General features: G+C 42.5%; 1 pseudogene; it reads left to right on the forward strand.

The window, feature by feature from the left end:
• Positions 1-1,390: 1,390 nt before the first annotated feature.
• Positions 1,391-16,520, forward strand: LOC134206022 (uncharacterized; annotated as a pseudogene).
• The last annotated feature ends 9,291 nt before the right edge of the window (positions 16,521-25,811 follow it).

Consider the following 25,811-nt stretch of genomic DNA (forward strand, 5'->3'; position numbering starts at 1 on the left):
CAACGAAATTGTTGTTGTATTTCTTTGTTTGGAAAAGTTCCCCTAAAATAGCACATTTTGCCCAAGTCTGGAAATTTTATAATTAGAATTTTTAAACTTCAAATACTACCATCAATGAGAAATCTATAATTGACCTACATTTGCTTGAGTAAATAAGGGCTTAATAGTTCGAAACAAAGTAATTCTAATTATGTATTTAATTATTAGTTTTATTTCCAGAAGTTTTGAATAAACAAATGGCTAATAATTCTACATAGCACAGAAGTTGTCGTTTCCAATATCAATACCTATAAACTCTATAGATCCAAAAGTTAGAAGTTAAATGTAAATACGTTACGTTTATACACGTCCTACGTGTACTCGCGGTTATGTTGAAAACATTACCCATTGCTCGTTTTTTTCTTCACCGGGACTATCTCCATTCGACGATGCGAGAAAATCACCACTAACCTACTTTGAAAAGAAATATCTCTCCGTAAAAACTCACCCGCCTGAGTGTGGGGCCTAAATGGTACCGCCGCCCGTGCGCGCTCATTCTCCTCCGGCCCAGCGTACTTTCCCCCGCGTGGCCTTCACGCTGTCACGTTGTCAGTCGCTGCTCGCTGCAAAATGGCAGCAAAGTGGATGCAGGCTGTGAAACGAACATAAACAATGGAGCTTTTAAATAATTTGAAAATCTCATCTCCCCGTCCGCGCTTTCCCACCGCTTTCCCGGGTACCACTCCAGAATGAACGGCTCGCCGCCGCTTGCCATGCCTTCGGGCAATTTTTGCCATTCTTGCATCGCTCCGTAGATTTGAAGAGCTGTAAAATTGCGAAGAAAAACGTTCTGTGCTATGCATGCCATACCTATTTATGAACATTGAAAATTCCTCGTTTTTGCTGCTTATATTCATAATAAGGGAATATTTTTAAGAAACGCTTACAACGGCAGCATCTTGAAACTTCCATTCAGGGCATCCAATATTCGCAGAAAAACTATTCGGGTCTGGTCTCACTGCTGTATGAATTCCTCACGATTTTTTCCCTTTCCAAAGCCCATTCATTTCGGTGTGTGTGGTTGGCCGGTTGTTCGATAAACCACTTGCTTTCAGGCTCTTACCCCGTACCCCAGGAAACTAAATTCCACCAAGCAAGCTCCCTTGAGCTCCGGCAGCGTAGCTTTTTGTTTATCCTCTGCGCTATCGTTTATTTTCCAATTCAACTAGAAAAGTTGCTGCTGCTGCCACTACTGTTGTTGCTGCGCTGAAAAACCGATGAGAGCCACTGTGCGCCGGCTGAAGCGATTTTTTCATCCTATCAGTAGCTGCATTTTCCCATGTTTTTTTTTCGTTCAACTCGTTTACGTTTTTGGCTACTCATTTCGCTGGCATGGTATGCTGGCGAGAGGATGGTTAGCTGGATTTTTCGCCTCATCGTGGATTGCGCGGAAAAGCAATATAAACATCAAGTTTCATCGGAAATGCGTGGTGAAATCGGTTTGGCCAAAGCTGGCTGCCGGGATGTTCGTTCGCCGGACGATTTCCAATCGATGTGGGTTGGTGGATACGAGTCGTCGGATTACTATTGGCCGCTTTGAGTTCAATGAGATTTTTTCTGAGCTTCGTGCCATAGAATGGTTGTTTGTGTGCTCAGCCGTAGCTAGGAAGCGAATGAATATCAATCGGTTCGAAGTGATAGTGAAATTGATACGTTGGCAAAACAAGCAAGATGGTGATTCTTGGAGAATAATGATTGTGGAAATAGATGAAAGACGAATATTTGGCATAATATGATTGTGTCGTTGCTGCTAATACGCTCGGAAATAATTAACTAAGGGGCCAAGCGTATGGAAAAGCACGCTTAAAAGTTAAGCAAAGGTAAAGAAATTGGCCCTAAATGAATGTAAATGTTAAAGCAAGGCTTCTACCAAAATGCATCGAAATTGAAGGTAGTTGAGGCCATTTTTCATTACCAGCCTCTTCATTCCAAGATTAAAACACTATTCAACTGCTTAGAACTTTCTACATACGCTAAATTCCTTACCTTGTACAATTCCTCAAAGTCAAACCTGGCGGTGCTAAAAAGATGGCCTAATAAATATTCCATCCAGGAAGTCTTCTATACTGGAAGGTTCCCTGGTCGAGAAGTTTCTGGAATTAAAAAAGTGTTTTAAGCGAAAATGAGCTCTGGTCAAGAAGGTCCTTTATTTCACATTGCCTGGAAAGGACTGTTATCCATGGATGTCATCTTCCTGAGATGGTTTTCTTGACAACAGAAGGCCTCTGTTTAAAACCCTTTGAATAAGACTGTACTCGAGCTAAGAAGCCTTAGAAGTGAACAAATTTCACTGGCCATAAAGGATCTCTCATTAGGGATCTCATCAGCAGTCGTTTGACAAAAAAAGGTTTATTATGATCCTATCACTGAGAATGTCCACAGACTAAAAGATTCTCTCGTCAGGAAGGACATCCTATTAGGTGAAAAAGTACTCTATTCGGGATGATTTTCTGGTCAAGAAGGCCTTTGGCCACCAAAGTTTTTTTTTTAACTATAAACGTCCTCTGGCTAAGAAAAGCCTAAGAGGCCGAGAAGATCCTCTGGCAGAAAAGTTCCTTTGGCCGAGTGTTCCTCACATCGAGAAGGTCCTCTGGCCGAGTAACTCCTTTGGATACAACAGTTTTCTGGCCAGAAAGGGCCGGAAACGATCTCTCACCCAGAAGGTCCGCTAGGCGAGAAGATTTTGGACAATATTTGGGCAAGAAGGTCTTCTGGCGGGAAAGGCCTCCTGACCGAAAGGATCCTCAGGCCGAGATGGTTTTATTTTGGAGAAGATCTTTTCACGGTCTTGTTTCTGAGAGGATATTTTGGCCGAGAAGGTGCTCTGGTCGAAGAGGTCCTCTGGTCGAGAAAATCTTCCGGCAATGCAGGTCTTCTGGACAAGTAGGTTTTCTGGCCAAGAAGTACTTCTTGCAGAGAATGTTCTTCGGTTAAAAAGATCCTTTGACCGAGAAGGTGCATCAGCTGAAACGGTCAATAATAAACACGAGCAAAGGCGAACTCCGTCTTGCCGGAAAGATCGTCTGGTCAAGAAGCTCCTCTGATCTTGATAATCCTCTGTCCAAGGAGGTTGTCAGATCAAGAGCACTGGCCGAGAAGGTCACCAAAACAAGTCCATGGCCCGAGAAGATTCTCTAGCCTAGAAAATTATAAGGCCGAAAAGATTCTCTGGTCGAGAAGGTTCTCTCGACAAGCCGATTTTCTAGCCGATAAGCTCTTCTGTCACAGAATATCTTCCGGTCAGAAAGGTCCTTTGAGGTAAAGATGCTTCAGCTAAATAGGACTTTAGGCCGAGAAGGTCCTCTAGCCGAGCCTTTTTCGAAAAAGGTCCTATGGGCACAAAGATTCTCTGATCAAGAATTTTTTTTTTTTAATCTTTATTAACCTTTTGTCTGTGCTCTGGGGTCAATATGACCCCAGGCCACTTTGAGTGGCTGCCATTTTTTTAATTTCCAACCGATTCTCCTAATTTTTGGTAGTTTGGTAAAACTCGCCGAGATCTGTCTCCTAGGTGCAAATTCACTTCAAAAATCTTGAAAGTATGAGCTACAGTGCACTTTTTTCAAAAAACTTACGTTGTCTGTGCTCTGGGGTCAAATTGACCCCAAATTGAAATTGCTTTAACTTTTTTAATGCTTGGCCAATTTTAGATTTTTGGGGCTGTTTCTAAAGATAATTTAATCATCTTTCAGGTCGTTACCAAAGATTGACTATAGGTGGGCGGGTACATCGCGGTGAGGGGTTTTCGTAAAAAGGGTACAAAAACAGTGATTTTTCATGCTTATTTTACTTATATCTGAAAATCCTACCCATTTTGAACTGCACCTTTTCAAAAAGGTTATGCAGGAAGGCGTGTGCTTTGATATGAGGCATTGATTAGTTTAGAGCATGGTCGCTAGGTGGCGGTATATTTGAATTCATCAATTCATTAATTTAGACTACTCAAGTGATTCCGATATATGGAATTTTCCTCATTGTACATATTCTTATTGCACATATTTGAAATTTTTGAAGATGACGTCTTTAATAAAGTTCGTCTGGTGGGAATGGACTGTCATGTAACGGAATAAATAATTAGGAAATTTACAAATAAGCGGCGCTAGCGTACTTGCAATATTCTTGCATATATGAAATATTATTTTAGCTTGAGATCCCTCATACCTACACTCAAGTTGTATTTGGCAATATTATTCAGGATGTCTAGCACTACAAAGCGGTGCTCAATATAATGAGTACGTCTTCCAATTTTTAAATTTGTGCGATAAGAATATTTAGACTGAGGAGAATTCTATATATCGCAATATCTTAAGTAGTCCAAAATAATGAATTCAAATATACCACCACCTGGCGGCCGAGTTCTAAACTTATCAACGCCTCGTGCCACAGCCTTCCTGCATAACCTTTTTAAAAAGGTGCAGTTCAAAAAGGGTAGGATTTTCGGATATAAGTAAAATAGCATGAAAAATCACTGTTTTTGTACCCTTTTTACGAAAACCCCTCCCCGCGATGTACCCGTCCACCTATAGTCAATCTTTGGTAACGACCTGAAAGATGATTAAATTATCTTTCGAAACAGCCCAAAAAATCTAAAATTGGCCAAGCATTAAAAAAGTTATAGCAATTTCAATTTGGGGTCAATTTGACCCCAGAGCACAGACAACGTAAGTTTTTTTGAGCACAGACAGAAGGTTAAAGTGATTTTTAAAATAGTACAAAGTTCATCACTTAAACTGATCAAGAAGGTATTCTGGCAATTTAAGTCTTTTGGTGAAAAAGCCTCCTTTCAAGAGGCTCGGAAGCCTCCTTTCAAGAGGCTCGGAAGCCTCCTTTCAAGAGGCCCGGAAGCCTCCTTTCAAGAGGCCCGGAAGCCTCCTTTCAAAGGGCCCGGAAGCCTCCTTTCAAGAGGCCCGGAAGCCTCCTTTCAAGAGGCCCGGAAGCCTCCTTTCAAGAGGCCCGGAAGCCTCCTTTCAAGAGGCCCGGGCCTCCTTTCAAGAGGCCCGAAGCCTCCTTTCAAGAGGCCCAGAAGCCTCCTTTCAAGAGGCCCAGCCTCCTTTCAAGAGGCCCGGAAGCCTCCTTTCAAGAGGCCCAGAAGCCTCCTTTCAAGAGGCCGGAAGCCTCCTTTCAAGAGGCCCAGAAGCCTCCTTTCAAGAGGCCCAGAAGCCTCCTTTCAAGAGGCCCAAAAGCCTCCTTTCAAGAGGCCCGGAAGCCTCCTTTCAAGAGGCCCGGAAGCCTCCTTTCAAGAGGCCCGGAAGCCTCCTTTCAAGAGGCCCGGAAGCCTCCTTTCAAGAGGCCCGGAAGCCTCCTTTCAAGAGGCCCAGAAGCCTCCTTTCAAGAGGCCCGGAAGCCTCCTTTCAAGAGGCCCAGAAGCCTCCTTTCAAGAGGCCCGGAAGCCTCCTTTCAAGAGGCCCAGCCTCCTTTCAAGAGGCCCAGGCCTCCTTTCAAGAGGCCCGGAAGCCTCCTTTCAAGAGGCCCGGAAGCCTCCTTTCAAGAGGCCCGGAAGCCTCCTTCCAAGAGGCCCGGAAGCCTCCTTCCAAGAGGCCCGGAAGCCTCCTTCCAAGAGGCCCGGAAGCCTCCTTTCAAGAGGCCCGGAAGCCTCCTTTCAAGAGGCTCGGAAGCCTCCTTTCAAGAGGCTCGGAAGCCCCCTTCCAAGAGGCTCGGAAGCCTCCTTCCAAGAGCGATATTCTGGTCCAGAGGTGCTTCAACTGAAAAGATCTTCTAGCTGAGATAGTGCTTTTTCGAGGAAGGTCCTCTGCTGGAGAATTTGTCTGGCTGCAAGGTCCTACGGCCGAGAAGGTCTTCGTGTCGAGAATTCGCGGCCGTGTGGTTAGCAGCCTCAGTCATCTGAGCGAATTCGCGTGCTGTTGAGTGTGGGTTCGATTTCCGTCCCAGTAAGGATTTTTTTTCGTAAATCGGAAATTTCTCCGCTGGACTGCGTGTTGTGTAAATTGCCTTTTATTAAAGGTCTTATGGTTATAAAGGTCTTCTAGCTAGAGAATCCTCATGCCGGAGAGTTCTGGTCTCTGGTCGAAAAGCTCTTCTGGCGAAATAGGTTCTTCCGTCGAGAAAGCCCTCTGGCCGAGATGGCACAGACCGAGAAGTTCTTCTAAGTAGGGCCTCTGTCCGTAAAGGTAATTTTGCCGAAAAGATCCTCTGGCCAAGAAGTTCCTCTGAACGAGAAGGTCCGTTAGTTATGAAGGTTTTCTATCCGAGACGGTCATTTGACTGCGAAGTTTTTTTGGGTAGAAAAATGTGTTCTGACGAAGAAGATCCCTTGACAGAGAAGGTCTTTTTTTCGGAGGAGGTCATATGGTCGCGAAAGTCCTCTGGCCGAAATTGTCCTGCAGTGAAGAAGTTCTGCTGGCCGAAAAGATCTTCTCACCGTGAAGGTTCTATGGCCTTGGAGGACCTTTGACTGAAAAAGTTCTTTAAGCCGGAAAGATCCTCTAACCGAGAAGTTCCTCCAGCTGAGATGAGGTTCTACGGTCGAGAAAGCAGTTTGACGATGAGTTCCTCTGACTGAGAAGGTCTTTGGGTCTGTTCACAAATTACGTAACCCTTCTGGGGGCAGGGGGGAGGCCCAACTTGCGTTATACTTTGTTACACTAAAAGGTGGGGGAGGGGAGGAGTACTACCACAGGTTACACATAACGCAAATAAAATTTTATTTGAATGTCTTTTTTTAATCACTGATTGAAGTAATTGCTGTTTATCGTTATCGTATATTAGTCATTATAGAAATCAATCATGCTGATATGCGTAAAAATACTAAGCGAATATAGTATTTCTCGACACCACAGTTCTTCAAAACTATGTAAATGGTTATGATCGCAAATTCGTTTTTCTTCGCAATTTCTCTATTTTCGTTTCTACTAGCTGCATTCTTGATATCCTTGATTTTTGATCATTCATTCATTTATTTAGTCTACATCTATACAGATAACACTGAATCAACAATTTGACGCCACAATACACGGTTCGAGGCCGCATCTCTCCATCCTCGAATACGCCCCACGCTCGCCAAGTCGTTCTGCACCTGGTCTGCCCATCTCGCTCGCTGCGCTCCACGTCGTCTCGTACCTGCCGGATCGGAAGCGAACACCATCTTTGCAGGGTTGCTGTCCGGCATTCTTGCAACATGCCCTGCCCATCGTACCCTTCCGGCTTTAGCTACCTTCTGGATACTGGGTTCGCCGTAGAGCTGGGCGAGCTCATGGTTCATTCTTCGCCGCCACACACCGTCTTCTTGTACACCGCCAAAGATGGTCCTAAGCACCCGTCTCTCGAATACTCCGAGTGCTTGCAAGTCCTCCTCGAGCATTGTCCATGTTTCATGTCCGTAGAGGACTACCGGTCTTATTAACGTCTTGTACATGACACATTTGGTGCGGTGGCGAATCTTTTTCGACCGCAGTTTCTTCTGGAGCCCGTAGTAGGCCCGACTTCCACAGATGATGCGCCTTCGTATTTCACGACTAACGTTGTTGTCAGCCGTTAGTAAGGATCCGAGGTAGACGAATTCCTCGACTACCTCGAAGGTATCCCCGTCTATCGTAACACTGTTTCCCAGGCGGGCCCTGTCGCGCCCGGTTCCGCCCACAAGCATGTACTTTGTCTTTGACGCATTCACCACCAGTCCAACTTTTGTTGCTTCACGTTTCAGGCGGGTGTACAGTTCTGCCACCTTTGCAAATGTTCGGCCGACAATGTCCATGTCATCCGCGAAGCAAATAAATTGACTGGATCTGTTGAAAATCGTTCCCCGGCTGTTACACCCGGCTCTCCGCATGACACCTTCTAGCGCAATGTTGAACAACAGGCACGAAAGTCCATCACCTTGTCTTAGTCCCCGGCGCGATTCGAACGAACTGGAGTGTTCGCCCGAGATCTTCACACAGTTTTGCACACCATCCACCGTTGCTTTGATCAGTCTGGTAAGCTTTCCAGGAAGCTGTTCTCGTCCATAATTTTCCATAGCTCTACGCGGTCTATACTGTCGTATGCCGCCTTGAAATCAACGAACAGATGGTGCGTTGGGACCTGGTATTCACGGCATTTTTGAAGGATTTGCCGTACAGTAAAGATCTGGTCCGTTGTCGAGCGGCCGTCAACGAAGCCGGCTTGATAACTTCCCACGAACTCGTTCACTAATGGTGACAGACGACGGAAGATAATCTGGGATATCACTTTGTAGGCGGCATTAAGGATGGTGATCGCTCGAAAGTTCTCACACTCCAGTTTGTCACCTTTCTTGTAGATGGGGCATATAACCCCTTCCTTCCACTCCTCCGGTAGCTGTTCGTTTTCCCAGATTCTGACTATCAGTTTGTGCAGGCAAGTGGCCAGCTTTTCCGGGCCCATCTTGATGAGCTCAGCTCCGATACCATCCTTACCAGCTGCTTTATTGGTCTTTAGCTGTTGAATGGCATCCTTAACTTCCCTCAAGGTGGGGGCTGGTTGGCTTCCATCGTCCGCTGAACTGACGTAGTCATCTCCTCCGCTGCCTTGACTTTCATTGCCTGTACTCTCAGCGCCATTCAGATGTTCCTCGTAGTGCTGCTTCCACCTTTCGATCACCACACGTTCGTCCGTCAAGATGCTCCCATCCTTATCCCGGCACATTTCGGCTCGCGGCACGAAGCCTTTGCGGGATGCGTTGAGCTTCTGATAGAACTTGCGTGTATCTTGAGAACGGCACAGCTGTTCCATCTCCTCGCACTCCGCTTCTTCCAGGCGGCGTTTCTTCTCCTGAAAAAGGCGGGTCTGCTGTCTCCGCTTCCGTCTATAACGTTCCACGTTCTGCCGGGTACCTAGCTGCAGCGCGACCGCCCGCGCTGCGTCCTTCTCCTCCAGAATCTGTCTGCACTCTTCGTCGAACCAATCGTTCCGTCGACTTCGACCCATATACCCGACGTTGTTCTCCGCTGCGTCGTTAATGGCTGCTTTGACTGTATTCCAGCAGTCCTCAAGAGGGGCCCCATCGAGCTCACCCTCTTCCGGCAACGCTGCCTCGAGATGCTGCGCGTATGCAGTGGCGACATCAGGTTGCTTCAGTCGCTCTAGGTCGTACCGCGGCGGTCGTCGGTACCGAACATTGTTGATGACGGATAGTTTTGGGCGCAGTTTAACCATCACCAGATAGTGGTCAGAGTCGATGTTAGCGCCACGATATGTCCTGACGTCGATAATGTCGGAGAAGTGCCGTCCATCAATCAGAACGTGGTCGATTTGTGATTCTGTCTGCAGTGGTGATCTCCAGGTGTATCGATACGGGAGGCTGTGTTGGAAGTAGGTGCTGCGAATGGCCATATTCTTGGAGGCGGCGAAATCAATTAGTCGTAGGCCGTTTTCGTTCGTCAGCCGGTGAGCGCTGAACTTTCCAATAGTCGGTCTAAACTCCTCCTCTTGGCCAACCTGAGCGTTCAAATCTCCTATGATGATTTTGACGTCGTGTCTTGGGCAGCTGTCGTACTCACGTTCCAGCTGCGCGTAGAATGCGTCCTTATCATCATCAGTGCTTCCGGAGTGTGGGCTATGGACGTTGATTATGCTGAAGTTGAAGAACCGGCCTTTGATCCTCAACTTGCACATTCTTTCATTGATCGGCCACCACCCGATCACGCGCCTTTGCATATCGCCCATCACTATGAAAGCTGTTCCTAGCTCGTGTGTGTTGCCGCAGCTCTGGTAGATGGTATGATTACCTCTAAACGTTCGCACCATTGATCCCTTCCAACAAACCTCCTGCAGCGCTACGATGCCGAATCCACGGTCCTTGAGCACATCGGCGAGTATGCGTGTGCTCCCGATGAAGTTGAGAGATTTGCAGTTCCACGAACCGAGTTTCCAATCGCTAGTCCATTTTCGTCGCAGTGGTCTTCGCCGATGGTTCCGGTCCGTACTCTCTTGTTGATTGTTCGTTGCTTATGATTTTTTAAAGGCTGGCTTGCAGGGCCTGACACCAAACCCCCTAAATTTCCGGAGGACCATTCCTCCTTATTTCCGGTGGACCATGGTGCACAGTTTCACTTAGAGTCCCTCGCTGGCACTCGGACGATGATCAGCCGCCCCTAACATGGAGAACAGACGCTGTTGTGAGCCGATCCTGACATGGAGAACAGACGCTCAATAAGATTTGCACCTCCGGAGAGGAGCCCCTTCCCTGTCAGCATACGACCATAGTTCCCACCGGGGTTGGTTACCCGATCTTCCCTAAGGTTGCTCGTATCCCGGCCAGCACCGCGGGGAGGTAGGGATAGGAGTTGCTGGGTAAGAGGCTAAGGACCGCGAGATGGGGTCTATTTTATTCCTTCAGGTACGCGAAGTACCAATGGTACGCTTTACCCAGCATTTGCCGTGTCTGATTTTTGATCATATGCCGTCCCTATTCTAACAGTGTTAAAAAAATACCAAAACCTAAGTGCTTCAGAGAAGGAAAAAACTTTGCCTTTAAAATTTTCACAGTTACGCGTTACATGGGGGAGGGAGGGGGTACCAAAAATGTTACTTTTTGTTACGAGGGGGAGGGAGGGGGTCTGAAACTCGGATTTTTGCGTTACGTAATTTGTGAACATACCTTTCTTCGGAGATGACTATTTGACTTCAGATGCTCTTTTGGTCGAGAAGGTCCTTTCGCCCAAACGTCCCTGTAATTGAGAAGGTTTTCCGGCTGAAATTGTCCTTCAGCCGAGGAAGTTCTCTGATCGAGATGGTCCTTTGGTCTATTGGCTAAGAAGCTGCTGGTAGAATGTAAAACGAATAGATCGAAGAGAAGATTATCTTATCGGGAAGGTCTTGGATTTCCTTTGTCCGGAAAAATTTTGGACTAAAAAGGTTTTCTGCCCTTGAAGGCCCTTTGGCTCGAAAGGATTTACTACTGAGAGTGAGAAGGCTTCTGACTATAAAGGTTCACTGGTCGAACAGATATTCTTGCCGAGAAGGTCCGATGACCGAGATGATCTTCTGGCTGAGTTGATGATCTGGTCGAGAAGATCTTCCGGCTGAGACTGTGCACTATGGGTATGATGATCCTCTGATTGAGAAGTGGCTCTTTCAAGGATTTTTTTTTTAATTAATTGGAGTACTGCAATCAAAAGCTTTCATATTGGTCTGTTGATTGCGCTATTCAAATTAATTCATGAAAAAATGTTACTTAGGACTTTTTGAAAAGTTAGGCGAGAAATGCTTATTCCTATTTGACCGATTACCACCTCGATAACAGTTCTGTAAACATAACCTTTATGCGATGTTTCTCTATTCGAAAAGTTTTCCGAGTTAGAGAGCAATTGGCGTGGCGCTTAATAGAACTTCCGCGCCTTATCAGTCGGAAGGCCAAGAATGATTTCTTGCTGAAGAAAGGACATTATTAGATTGCTGGTTGAGAAACGCTATTTACGATATAGTTCATTTGTCTGGTCTACTGGTCATACTGGTCTAAACACATCACCCAGTTAGAAGAGTTTGTCCGGCCGTGCAGAAAAAGGAGTCCGTGAAACCAAAACCTACAATTTATTGTTTGTCTGTATTCGTCTTCTGCTATTAGTCCATCTATTTTTTTTATGAATTGTGCTAAAATCGTCTCTGTTGCATACTCATTGTTTCTTGGACCTAACTTTCTGCCATTTTGTTGGTTTCGCACCTGTAATGTGATTGAGCACTATCTCATGAACACTTAACCTGGATCTCACCTTCAAATCAACTTGTCGTGTTTGCAATTGCTCCTGTCCGCTCGCGAGATATCTCCGTCTTGTTTTGCAAATGTATTTCTTACTACTTTATCATCACCATTAACGAGTGCACTTGTCGCCGCCGTTCCTGCTGCTGTCACGACTTATCAGCCAGTTGGCATTTCCAACTTTTCGACTGTTTTCGCAAGCAAGTGCCTGCAGCAAGGGGTCCCCCTGCTGCTCCTCGGGACGCCAAGGACATTGTCGTCGGTTCGCTACACGGCAACACGGGGCAAAGCAGCGACCATTAAAAACGAAAAACAAGTGCGCTCACGTGAAAACCATTTTGAAGCAGGTTGGCGAGCTGGGCACCTTTCCACTCGGCGTAGCTTGTTTCTGCCAGTTGACGCTCATTTTCATAATTGCAAAAGATGGGCGACGATAGCAAGCGGGTAAATTAAGCAGACGCGACGGCGTCGGATCTGTCAGGTGGAAGTAAATTAAAGTTTCATGATCCGGGAAACGTTGTCACAAACATAAAAGATTCCACCTTGTGTGTTTGCGCGAAGAAAGACGTTTGTTTGCTTGAGAGAGCTTTCGGGGCCGGTGAAATCGCGAGATGCAAGGAAATTTGCTACTGTCAACGCTTTTTTCACTTCCAAGAATACACAAAGCCAGATCTCAGATTTTGTATGCTGTTTTTCTCACACTGCTGCAAAATCTAGCCAGATGGCTTTCAAACCGTGAATGGGAACCACGGTTTTCAACGAACTTTGCAGCAATTCTTTTCCATTTGCACGTGCATAATTTTGTTAATATACACATTGAAATGGAAAGTAAATTTCACTATATAGGAATTTTGTGACAAAGTCGTGGTAAATGAAAATAATCCGTAGTTACATACAACAAACATGCAGAAAACCAAGTAGTACGAAAATACACAGAACTTGCACCATCATCTTTATCTCCTGTCTACCATCAGATCAAATGACAACTTCAGATTTCGGCCAAACTATTCACGTTAAACGTATCGCAATCCCGACGAGAAACGCCAACTCATGGAGGAAAATGCGCACCAGCAAACATAATCATCCCATCCTAACTCGAGACGTCAATTATTGCCATCCACTTTGCGTTCAGGGCTTTCATCTTTCGCGTCGACAGTTTTCTTGTGTCCCTGTGCAACCGTGTATAGTCGTTCGGCAACTGAAAATCACACGCTCCAAGGCTGTTAAGACGTTGGACATCCCGAGCCGTATCCTTCCACCTTGTCACCGAGTTCTTCACCCGCTGGATCCTGATGCTTGTATCACATTGTCGAGAACAATTCATTTCTTACCCGCCCGAATGGGCGACTTTCGCTCGTTCCCTTGACCCCTCGTCCCGTCCATCGCGTGGTCTGTTTGTTGGCTTTTGTAGCGTTTGTCGAATGGGATCCCCCCAAGCTCAGTTCGACAAGGGAATCAAGTTGGACCGTTTCTGCAGTTTTGTGTCTACAGAGGATTGAAGCAAGGGGGGAGGGAGGCGACCATCGGTGGAAGACGGAAAAACTTTCCGTTTCCGCTTCGGTTCGCTTTGTTTTGCCAGTGGGTGGGAGTCGTCGCATCGCACTGTTTGGTGTCGCATTGTGTGAATAAGAGGAGAAAAGGAGGAGGGACTGTCGTCGTGATGATTATTGTGACGATGATGATCATGCTAATGACATACTGATACACTTAGGGATTGCGACGACAATGGCAACGACGATGCTACTGAAGGCGAGCGTTGTTCTCTTTTTGTTGCCACGCTGCAATGTCTGTTGAGTGGAAGTTCGCTTTAGGGGGGAGGTGCCGTGTACGAACCGGTCGATAGACCAAATGTATAAAACCATTTCTAGCAGAATTGAATAAGCAGATTTCTGCTGATTGTTCGATTTGGATGTTTTATGGTATCTTAAGAGCAAATAATTGTCACAAAATTGAAACAATTCATTATTCATCAGCCACAAACGTTTTTTCCCGCAAAAGAGTAGGTACTATGAATTAAATTTAGAATAATATTTCCAAAGTTGGCGTCCACCAAATTTTGGTGATGTTTTACCACTGTTAGCTGAGAGTTTAACCTAAACAGTCACAGTACGAGCCAGCGGACAGGACACATAACACCCAGTGGACCAGTAGTGAAGATTTTTTTGATCACGAAAAGTTTCCCCCTTACCGGGGCGGGAATCAAACCCACATTCCATAGCGCATGGGTCTAGACGATTGACGTCGCTAACTGCACGCCCACGAAGTCTACAATCATACAAGACTGACGATTATGGAGCTCAACAATATAATTGGTGTATCGACAGTCGACACTGCATAATATATTTCTTGTCAGCTGTGACGATTGAAATGTACAGGTTTCAAATCGGTTGACCTGAGTCACCCGAGTGGCCGCAGGATCCACAGGGCTGGTGCATATTACTTACCTCGTTATCTCTTCAACAGTGCTAGGTCAGTTCGTGTTCGATCACGGTCGAGTTAGGTAGCATCAGTGCAATCCATCGTCCGCGTTTATAAATTTCAAGAGGTGTCCGATTACGCGCCCAGTCATACCGGCAAAAGTGATAAATCAGTAAATCGAAAAGCTAATAACCCCATCGAGCAGTTCACGCGAGTGTAAAGTACCTAAATAAATAATACAGAAAAGTGGTAGACCAACCAGATGAACAATACAAGTTTCCCCCGTGTGGGGGAAACCTCTGGTGGAGGGTCCAGAGAAAAAATTATGGTAATTGAGAGTCTAGAGGATGGTAAAAATCTTCATGGAGTGTCGCCAGTGCTAGTGGACAAAACTATTCAGGGCTACTGTGGAACAGTGGCATCAGTAGAAAAGACTGATGAAGAGAAGTGAAGCAAATGACCAAAGGCCCGATTGACAATAAATCTCCCACCGGAATTTTTGTGCTTGTTGTTAAAAAAAACCGTCCCACCGAAAGAAGTGAAAATTGGCTACCTAGTGTCACAAACGCGGCCATTGTATCCAAATCCATTACGCTGGTTCAAGTGTCTTAAGTTTGGACATACAAGCAAGGACTGTAAAAGTGACAAAAAGTGTAGTAAGTGTGGTGAAGAATTTCACGAAGAATGTAACAATGCAATGAAATGTGTCAATTGCTTCGGTGAACATGGCGCTTTCTCCAAAGGATGCCCAATCCTGGAGAAAGAAAAAATGATAACGAAAGTGAAAGTGGACAGGAACGTATCATTCTGGGAAGCAACTAGAACCGACTAGAAGGTCATATCAAAATTATATCAACCTATGTTATTATGTTATACTATATTTTTATAACAAAATTTGTTAGAAACGTGGTGCAGGATGTTGTTAAAATATCTAAATTTCTATCAAAAATCAAACTACTGGAAACAAAAAACTATCAAATTTTGTTGCAATTTTACCATAAAAATAACATATTTTGTTAGAAATTTATAACAGAATCAGATACAAAAATATTGTTTCTGTGCAGTTGCACATTTTTACAGTTCGTGATAGGTCTCCAGATTGTGATCAACAATACAAAACTTTTGTTTTTGTCTGAACAAGAATATTTTTCGTGAACATGAAACTAACAACATTATAAATAAGGCAAACTTTGCAAATTATATCAGCGTTGTGATATCTATACGGCTGGAAGACTTTGCTACATCTATTTTAATTGCCTACTGTTGGGCAATTCGGTGTTAAGCATTTTTTAAATCATATTATGATAAAATCCTGTTACAACATTTGAAAGATAATGGCTACTAAGAACAAAATTGTATCAAAATAAGTTATAAATATCACAATATGTTAATATTGTGTTTAGTTTCTGTTATGCTCTTCTAGTCGGGAAGAAACATAGTCGAAGCTGAGGGTAAAACAACATATTCTAATATGTTGAAATCTTCTATCGATGGTGAAGTAAAAAAGCTTATTGAAGAGAACCAAGCATTAGTATCAAACATCAACGAGTTAAAGGAAGAAAGAAAAACATACGCAGAAAACCTAAAAACTGAGATGAAAAAGCAATTCGAATCAAAGTTAAACCAGTACAAAGAAGAATTAAAAAGTTCCGTTCATGGAAACGAAAAAAAGTGAATCAAATGGAAAAAAATTACCAAGAAATGCAGGAAAAGTGTGATCAACTACTGACTGGATACAAGGAAGAAAAACAAAGAAGAAAGTTAGCGGAAAAGGAGATTGAAAAGCTTCAAGAAAACTGCAGTAAACTTGAAAATCTATTAAAGTTGTATGGACACAAATCTGCCCCTAAACATACAAGGAGTCAGGAAAATACCCTACTTTCCCCTCCAAGGAAGAAGAAAGGAGTTAGCAAAATGCAACCATGCGAAGTGGACGACTATGTCAACTCAGAAGCAGAACAATCCGATAATTCTACCAACCAAGATGAAGATATGGGGTCCTGAAGTCGAAATCACATCCAATGAGACCATAAACAACACTAAATACTCAATAGTACACCGTAACCACACCAAAAACAACCTCAAACATAGCACAACCTACACATAACCTGACAAATAGTGAAAATTGTATGGTCTCTTGGAATGTACGGGGACTACGGAGAAGAAGAACTGAATTAAAATTGTTAATGAATACAACCAACCCCCAAGTGGTATGCCTTCAAGAAACAATGTGTAAAAACGATTATCAATCTTGCATAAGTAAGTATAAAACATACCATCGACCAAGACCAGATGGTGCGAGGTCAGCAGGCGGGGTAATAACAGCAGTAAAAGAAGACATCGATAGTGAATCCATTGATATAAACACAAGCTTAGAAGCAGTTGCTGTAAAAGTAGGCGCACCAATCAATGCGAATATACTGAACATATACCTACCTCCCGGAAAACGGATTCAAAAGAATGAGATCTTGGATCTGCTGTCTCAGATCCCTAAGCCTTTCATATTGGTAGGAGACCTCAATGCACATCATCCACTTTGGGGATCCAGCGAAATCAGTCAGCGAGGCAAAATCATAGAGTCAGTTATTGACGAAGAAAACCTCGTACTTCTCAACAATGGTGAAAATACTTATGTAAACAGCAATACAGGAATGGGATCATGCATCGAAATCTGCTGTTGCTCAGACCAATTAGCAGGCTCTCTAGAGCTTACAGTCTCTAATGACTCCCATGGAACCCGGGCAGAAGCTATGAACAGAATAACAAAACATGATATGGACTTGATTGATATAAGAGATAAAAGAACAGGCAACAATATCAAAAATTTGCACCGAAATATCATTAAAATATCAAGATATGCTATGGATAAGAACAAACTAATGGCACATGATATTGATCACTTTTTACAAATAGCATAACTTGATCTTCTTATGATATTTCAGTGCAAAATATTGATATTGTCGTCTGATCTTTTATCTCTTATATCAATCATATCCATATCTCATTTTGCTATCTTATCAACATTTGATATTATTGAGCTATTTTCGTCTACTCGGGAAGTGACCACATTCCACTAATCTTATCAATGCCATACATGTTACAGGAAAAAGAATGCCTACCAAAGTGGAAAATCGAAGAAGCCGACTGGGAGAAATACAGAAACACTATCGAAATCTCCTACAGAGATGACGTAACCGAGCAGATAGAATTGATAACAAGACAGATAATAAAAGCAGCCGAACAATCAATTCCAAAAACGAAAGGGATTGCCAGGGAAAAACAGGTACCCTGGTGGAATAATGAAGTAGCTTCTGCAGTGAAAGTGAGAAGAAAGGCCCTCCGAAATTTGCAAAGAAGTAATAGAGTATCCCCAAATCCCAATCATACACAAGACTTCCAGGAATCAAATATCAAAGCACAAGAGATTATCATGAAGGCAAAAAAGAAATCATGGGACGACTTTGTTCAAAAATTTAACGTGCATACACCAGCAAATAGTTGTGGAACAACTACAGCAAAATTCAAGGAAAATATAAATCCTCACATATCAGAGAAATCAAACTAAACCACCAACGAGCAACTAACAACCAGAGCATCGTTGATAGCCTGGCCAAACACTTTGGACAAATATCCAGTGACAAAGAATATACACACGCATTTCGGACATTTAAAAACACCATCGAAAAATCTCCGCCAACAATCAACCAGGATGACAGAGCTGAATATAATACGGTATTTTCCAAAAATGAGTTGGAAGAAGTGATGAAAGGACTGAAAGGATCCTCCCCTGGTCCAGACGGAATCCATTATGTCATGATTACTAACCTCCCAATAGAATACAAAAATCTTCTTCTGAAAACCTATACTGCCGCTAACCGCAAGTCGAGCACATCTGTATATGGAGCCCCATATATAGATGTGCTCGACTTGCGGTTAGCGGCAGTATAACGGACTATGGGAAAGTTTAATTTATCCAGAAATCTGGACTAAATCAATAGTAGTTCCCATATACAAGGGAAAAGGAGAAAGGAGCTGTCCAGGGAACTACAGGCCAATCTATTTGAATAGCTGCCTCGGAAAGATTTTTGAGAGAATAATCAATAATCGGCTTATGCACATAATTGAAGAACGTAAGCTTATCAATGAACACCAGTTTGCATTCCGAAAAGGAAAATCCACCTCAGGTTATCTAGCTCTATTTGACACCACAGTTAGAGAAGCTATGCATAAAAAACTTCTTACACAGGCGATCTTCTTGGACATCAGGAAGGCATACGATACAACCTGGCGTAGGCTGATATTGAACAGGATCAGCGAATGGAAAATTGGTGGAAACCTTACCAAGTACATTCAAAAAATGCTGGAAAAAAACTTTCAGAGTTAAAGCAAACGATACGCTCTCCAAAGAAACTGAAATGGAGAACGGTCTATGCCAAGAATCAGTTATAAGCGTCACTCTATTCCTGATTGCAATTGACACCATATGCTTGGGCCTTCCATCAGGCGTCAAAGCTCTTCTTTTTGCTGATGATGTGGTGCTCATTGCCACTGATACCAACCAAAAGAATCTTTTCAAAAAACTCCAATCAGCGCTCAAATGGGTTGAAACATGGGAACAACGCACCGGTTTCAAAATATCAACAGAAAAATGCGCAACAGTAGTGTCCAAGAATTCCAGATCTAGAAAGCAAAAGAGCCAAAGACTAAAAATAAACTGCGAACCCAGTCTTCAAGGTGCAACATGTGTGAGATGTTCACGTAAGTTTGTGCACCCAATCAAACATTGCTTGCTGTGTTCGAACTTGAACATAGCAATCTGAACACGAGCCTGAACTCCGATACACCCAGGCGCAATGTACAATGTTCAAACATCGAGTTCAAACTTGGGTTCAAACATATGCGCTTGAACACGAGAATGCTTCGCTTTGGTAAATGAACGGGTTGCTAGGGAAACTATTGTTGATTCTTCACGTTTCCCAGCCTTGTTATTCATATTTCGAATAAGAGGATTTAACCAAACTTCAATGAAGGTATGATTGAAAAATTGAAACATGTTGTGCACATTTTTTGCACTAGCATAACGAAGCGTTTATAGAGGTGAGGTCTTGATTCAGGCCTTCCATTCACGACGTCTTAGGTTCGAATCTGCTCTGAGCGGAGCTTTTTGTTCCATTTTCGAGGTTCTGAAAGCAATTCTTCTTAGGATTTCGGGATTCTGCAACCACCAAAAAACTGATTAGTTCATATTTCTAAAATTTTGGGATAAGATTTTTCTGACACGTTTATAAGGGGATAATTTATTCTACTTACTTCGCGGTGGTACTTGATAAACATACCGAGAATCTGAAGCGAAGTTCTGGATTGCATAGAGATTTCTTTATTCCAGGGAGAGAGGGGTTTCGACCTTTTTGAAGAACCTTATGATCAACGGGGCTTTAATTCCAGTTTTGTTTTTTTAGATTGTAATAACTGAAGATTTAATCTTTAATGAGAGCCATGTAGTTTATAGGACTTTTATGTTCAATGATTTGCGGGCTCATTTCTGATCTGGAGCCCATCGTTTGTAAATTTTATTTGTATTGTATAATGTCATCGGCGTATTATTGATACATAGCAATATTAGACAGACCCCCTACTATCTTTTTGTCCATCAATTAGAATTTTTAGTTAACAACCAGTTCTTCATCCTCCCCCATTAAAAGTGTGTCTTTGAACTTTTTGGAACCAACATCTATATTTTATTCACGACTAGCAGACCCAAAAAACTTCGTTTTGCCTAAAATTGATTTATTCTCTTATTAGTTCTTAAATTATGCAGACATTTCTATTTCATTTGTATAAAATCCCCACTTTCCAAAGAAGGGAAGGGTCTCGAACCATTTCGAAAACCTTCCCCGGCCCCAAAAACCTCTGCATACAAATTTTCACGCCGATCGGTTCAGTACTTTCGGAGTCTATAAGGTTCAGATAGACAGAAATTCATTTTTATGTAGATACTAGCAGACCCAACGAACTTCGTTTCACCGAAAATTGATTTATTCTATGATTAGCTCTCGAGTTATGAAAAAATTTGTGTTTCATTTGTATGGGAGCCCCCTTTTTCAAGGGTGGGAGGGGTCTCGAACCATCCTAAGAACCTTCCCGGGCCCCAAAAACCCCTGCATACAAATTTTCACGCCAATCGGTTCAGTAGTTTCCGAGTCCATAAGGGTCAGACAGACAGAAATTCATTTTTATGTATATAGAAGAAGAAGATGTATATAGATTTTTATTATATATAGATATGCAAATCCCAACAAAATGTATATGTAGCGGATATACAACAATTAGGGGCTACATTTTAGACAGACAAACAGAGACTTGTGTATTTTACCTCGTTTAAAACATAAACGCAAGGATACTTTAACTAATCATTACATTGTAGGTTGCCGGTTGTCTTACCGGGCAAATGCACATAATATTCAGTTGTTATGAACATTATGAATAATATCTGAAGATTTTATGCTAAATGTTGAATAAAAAAATGGTTGTGACATTGAGATATCGGACCAACCGCAAACTGTGGGTAGGCGGTAAAGTATCTTATTCAGCTATTCCACCACCCGACAAGGGCTGAAAAGTGCCTTTTATAAAACTGAAACTATTCATGTGCCATTTCTAAAAAAATTCAAAGACAAGGATTCAAACACTAGTGCCCTGAGTGAGTTACCACTAAGCCATCACCGCTACTCAAGAAGAGAAACCACTTGACCAATATGAACAGATGAACAGCATGCTGTGTGTAAACTGATGTTTAAACTTCCATGTTCAAACCCGTGTGTTTGAAAATGGGCGCACACTCGTGTTCAAACTGGGTGCGATTTTGGTTGGGTTTATGATGAACTCGGTTTGAATCTAGTATGCATGTTTGAGTGCGAACTTGCACACGGGAAAACTGCACTTGTTTAAACGCGGTTCATGTTTTCGTGAAGACTGTGCGAACCTATTCTAGAAAAATCTAGTCACAAATGCCTTGGAGTAACGCTAGATCAACATCTCACCTATAAGACGCATATAGAAGAGTTGAAAGCAACATGTATCCAAAGAATCCAGTTTCTTGCTTCCTCATTGCTTCCAGATCTTGGGGTGGAGATCGTCAAACACGTAGACGGAAACATAATACGTAAAAGAACTCATAATCAAATAAGCATTTACAGTGTCGAAAGCATGGCAATAATAGAAGCCCTGCGCTGGATATCTAACCAAGAAAGAGTAGGCTCTTACATAATATGCACTGATTCTTTAAGTGTGATCAACAGTCTCGAGAAAAAAAAGATAAAATCCATTCTCAAGGATAAAATAATCAACTTGTATAACGACTTAATATCAAATGGAACATTCATCACTTTCTGCTGGATCCCAAGTCACATAGGCATTCCCGGAAACCAAAAAGCTGATAAGGAAGCCAAGCAGGCCCTAAAATTGAACACCGTCACGCACGAAGTAGTGGATCAGAAAGAAATAAAAACGATCTTCAAATCCAATATGACCAAAAAATGGCAAATGGAATGGGAATCTATCTGAGACAACAAACTAAGGGAATGCAAAAACACAATCATTCCATATAGAGAAGTATTCACAGGAAATCGCAGAGACGACATCGTACTTACTAGGTTACGAATAGGCCACACACATCTAACTCACGCATATATTTTGGATAAAACAGACCCACCAAGATGCTCAAAATGCAACCAAGCTCTAACTATCAAACATATAATAGTCAATTGCCCAGGATACGATGCCGAACGTAGAAAAATTGGACTTCAACCGAACATTAGAGAGGCATTGGCCGATGACAGTGACCAAGCAAAGAAAGTGCTAAACTTCTTCAAAGAAATTGCGCTGATTGATTCAATATGACTCGAAGGATAACAACAGTAATATGTAGTCACGGACATCGAGAACTAGGAGGTCAACACATATCTCACTAGTCTGCATGAGCGGAAATTATCAAGTAGCATGAAAACTGTCCAAAATCACCTTGAGATCTAGAAAAACGATCATTCAACCACCACCGGAAGAAACCAACGAATATTCAAAACAAGTGCAATTAAATTACAAAGTGATCTATAATATATAACAATTAACAAACTCTGTATGTGCCAGAAATCACCCAGACTCGAATAACTATTTAAAGAGTCTTTAATTAAATTAAAAAAAAAACAGTGCTAGGTGTCCTTAACCCTTAAAAGGCCGGGACGACAGTCACCTCCTTCAAAGTGCTCGTTCTCAGTAAATCGTTGACCAATTTTCATGACCCCGGGCTTTTCTCAAAGGGGATTAGTAGCGCTTTCTTTTGACATAGGTACCGCCCCGCTAGACCCCTCCCCGCGTTCATGAGTATCGAAAATGTCTGTGTTTTTTCCTTATTTTTTGCTATGATGGTCAAATTTCTTCAGTAATCAAGTGCAATAAAGTTCTGGCGCCATAAAATAAAGTAGATACATGAAATATATCAAGTAGAAGTGATTTTGAACGTTTCCAAGCTATCTGATTACTGTAATTACCGATATTGAAAGCCCTATCCCTGATCTAAGATTTATGGTCATATTTCTTAAAATCTGATCACGAAATAAACCAAATATCACAAACAACTGTATACATAGGTGTAATAAATTTTATGTATTGAAGATACTATTTTGGAACATTCTAGTTCATCCAAAATATCCGTGAGTTCAGGTCTTGAATTCTACCATAGAAGCGAAAGGTAATGTGCACATAAAAATACTCAGAGTACATCCTACTCAGTTCAAAGATATCAAATAACTCATGGAAAATTTTTCTGCGTGTCCCATAGTGACATTCTAGAATGCGCGAAATGTTCTGAAGATCAGCTCGTAAGACCTACGCTACAACGGTCTCGAAAATGTTTTCGGCAGCTATCAAAACCTTTCCCAACAGATCTTTGGATACCTGCCAAGAAACGTTATACCGATCTTTCTGCACTCAGTACACTGCAGGTCATCCAAAACGTTCTTGAGTTCAGGTCGTCAGATCTACATTCAAGTAGAAGCGCAATGGTTGTTTCAATTCAAGCTCAGGTCATCCTGCCCAGTTCAAAGAAATCAAATGAGTTATGGGAAATTTTGCTGCGTGCCCCAGAATGTCATTCTACAATGCGCGAAATGTTCTGAAGTTCTGCTCATAAGTCCTACGCAACAACGGCCTAGGAAATGTTTTAGGCAGCTATCAAAAACCTTCCCAACAGATCCTTGGATACCTGCCAAGAAACGTTATACCGATCTTCCTGCATTTCAGTACACTGCGGGTCATCGAAAACGTTCTTGAGTTCAGGTCGTCAGATCTACATTCAAGTAGAAGCACAATGGTTGTTTCAAATCAAGCTCAAGTCATATGGCACTGTTCAAAGAAATCAAATCACTTATTGGAAATTATGCTGCGTGCCTCATATTGACATTCTAGAATGCGCGAAATGTTCTGAAGTTCGGCTCGTAAGACCTACGCTACAACGGCCTCGAAAATGTTTTAGGCAGCTATCAAAAACCTTCCCAACAGATCCTTGGATACCTGCCAAGAAACGTTATACCGATCTTTCTGCATTTCAATACACTCAAAGCCATCTAAAACGTTCTTGGGTTCAGGTCGTTAGACCTGCATTACAACGGCCTCGAAAATGTTTTCCACAGCTATCGAAACCCTTCGCAACAGATCCTTAGATACCTGCCAAGAAATGTTATACTTTCTGCATTTCAATACACTGAAGGCCATATAAAACGTTCTTGAGTTCAGGTCGTCAGATCTACAATCAAATAAAAGCGCAATGCTTGTTTCAAATTCATCTCAGGTCGTCCTGCTCAGTTCAAAAAATCAAATGAATTATTAGAAATTCTCCTGCGTATCATTCTGCTGCGTATCAAAACCAGGCATTGCAATTTATCCCATCATTCGATTTTCTGAGCAAAGATACTGATGATATGCTGGGATATCGATCTTAGTTATCTATTTGCTCAGTAAACAAAGTGCAATGTTCGCCATAAAGAAAAGTTATTTCACTGTTTTTGTTGTAGCAACGCCCTCGCAACGTGAACAAACCCCGAACCGCACTGTCTATCAGGATCATCATCAAATGCTCAAATGATAATATCTTTTCAGAGTGCTCTTTGATTAGGGATAATATCTTTCCACAAGCAAAGATGAAATCCTGTGCTCAGATGATATTGCAATGCCTGATCAAAACCATTCCCAACAGATCGTTGGATACCTGCCAAGAAATGTTATACCGATCTTTCTGCATTTCAATACACTCAAGGGCATCCAAAACGTTCTTGAGTTCAGGTCGTAAAATGTACAATCAAGTAGAGGCGCAATGCATGTTTCAAATCAAGCTCAGGTCGTCCTGCTCAATTCAAAGAAATCAAATGAATTATTGGAAATTATTCTGCGTACCATTCTTCTGCATATAAAAGCCTTTCCCAACAGATCGTTGGATACCTGCCATGAAATGTTATACCGATTTTTTTGCATTTCAATACACTGAAGACCATCAAAAACGTTCTTCAGTTCAGGTCGTTATGGAGCACGCAGAAACATTTCCAATAAGTCATTTTATTTCTTTGAACTGTGCAGGATGACCTGAGCTTGATTTGAAACACGCTTCTACATGATTGTAGATCTGACGACCTGAACTCAAGAACGTTTCGGATGGCCTCCAGTATATTGAAATGCAAAAAAATCGGTATAACGTTTTATTGCAGGTATCCAAGGATCTGTTGGGAAAGGTTTTCATAGCTGCCGAAAACATTTTCGAGTCCGTTGTAGCGTAGGTCTTACGAGCTGGACTTCAGAACATTTCGCGCATTCTAGAATGTCATTCTGGGGCACGCAAAAAATATTTCAATAAGTCATTTGATTTCTTTGAGCTGTGCCGGATGAGCTTGATTTGAAACATCCATTGCGCTTCTACTTGATTGTAGATCTGACGACCTGAACTCAAGAACGTTTTGGATGGCTTTGAGTGTATTGAAATGCTGAAAGATCGGTATAACGTTTCTTGGCAGGTATCCAAGGATCTGTTGGGAAAGGTTTTGATAGCTGCCGAAAACATTTTCAAGGCCGTTGTTGCGTAGGTCTTACGAGCCGAACTTCAGAACATTTCGCAAATTTTAAAATGACATTCTGAGGCACGCAGCATAATTTCCCATAACTCATTTGATTTCTTCGAACTGGGCAGGATGACCTGAGCTTGATTTGAAACAAGCATTGCGCTTCTACTTGATTGTAGATTTGACGACCTGAACTCAAGAACGTTTTGGATGACCTGCAGTGTACTGAAGTGCAGAAAGATCGGTATAACGTTTCTTGGCAGGTATCCAAGGATCTGTTGGGAAGGTTTTTGATAGCTGCCGAAAACATTTTCGAGACCGTTGTAGCGTAGGTCTTACGAGCTGAACTTCAGAACATTTCGCGCATTCTAGAATGTCACTATGGGACACGCAGACAAATGTTCCATGAGTTATTTGATATCTTTGAACTGAGTAGGATGTACTCTGAGTATTTTTATGTGCACATTACCTTTCGCTTCTATGGTAGAATTCAAGACCTGAACTCTCGGATATTTTGGATGAACTGGAATGTTCCAAAATAGTATCTTCAATACATAAAATTGATTACACATATTTCTACA

The sequence above is a fragment of the Armigeres subalbatus genome, chromosome 1 (genome assembly GCF_024139115.2).
Source record: "Armigeres subalbatus isolate Guangzhou_Male chromosome 1, GZ_Asu_2, whole genome shotgun sequence".
Lineage (NCBI taxonomy): Eukaryota > Metazoa > Arthropoda > Insecta > Diptera > Culicidae > Armigeres > Armigeres subalbatus.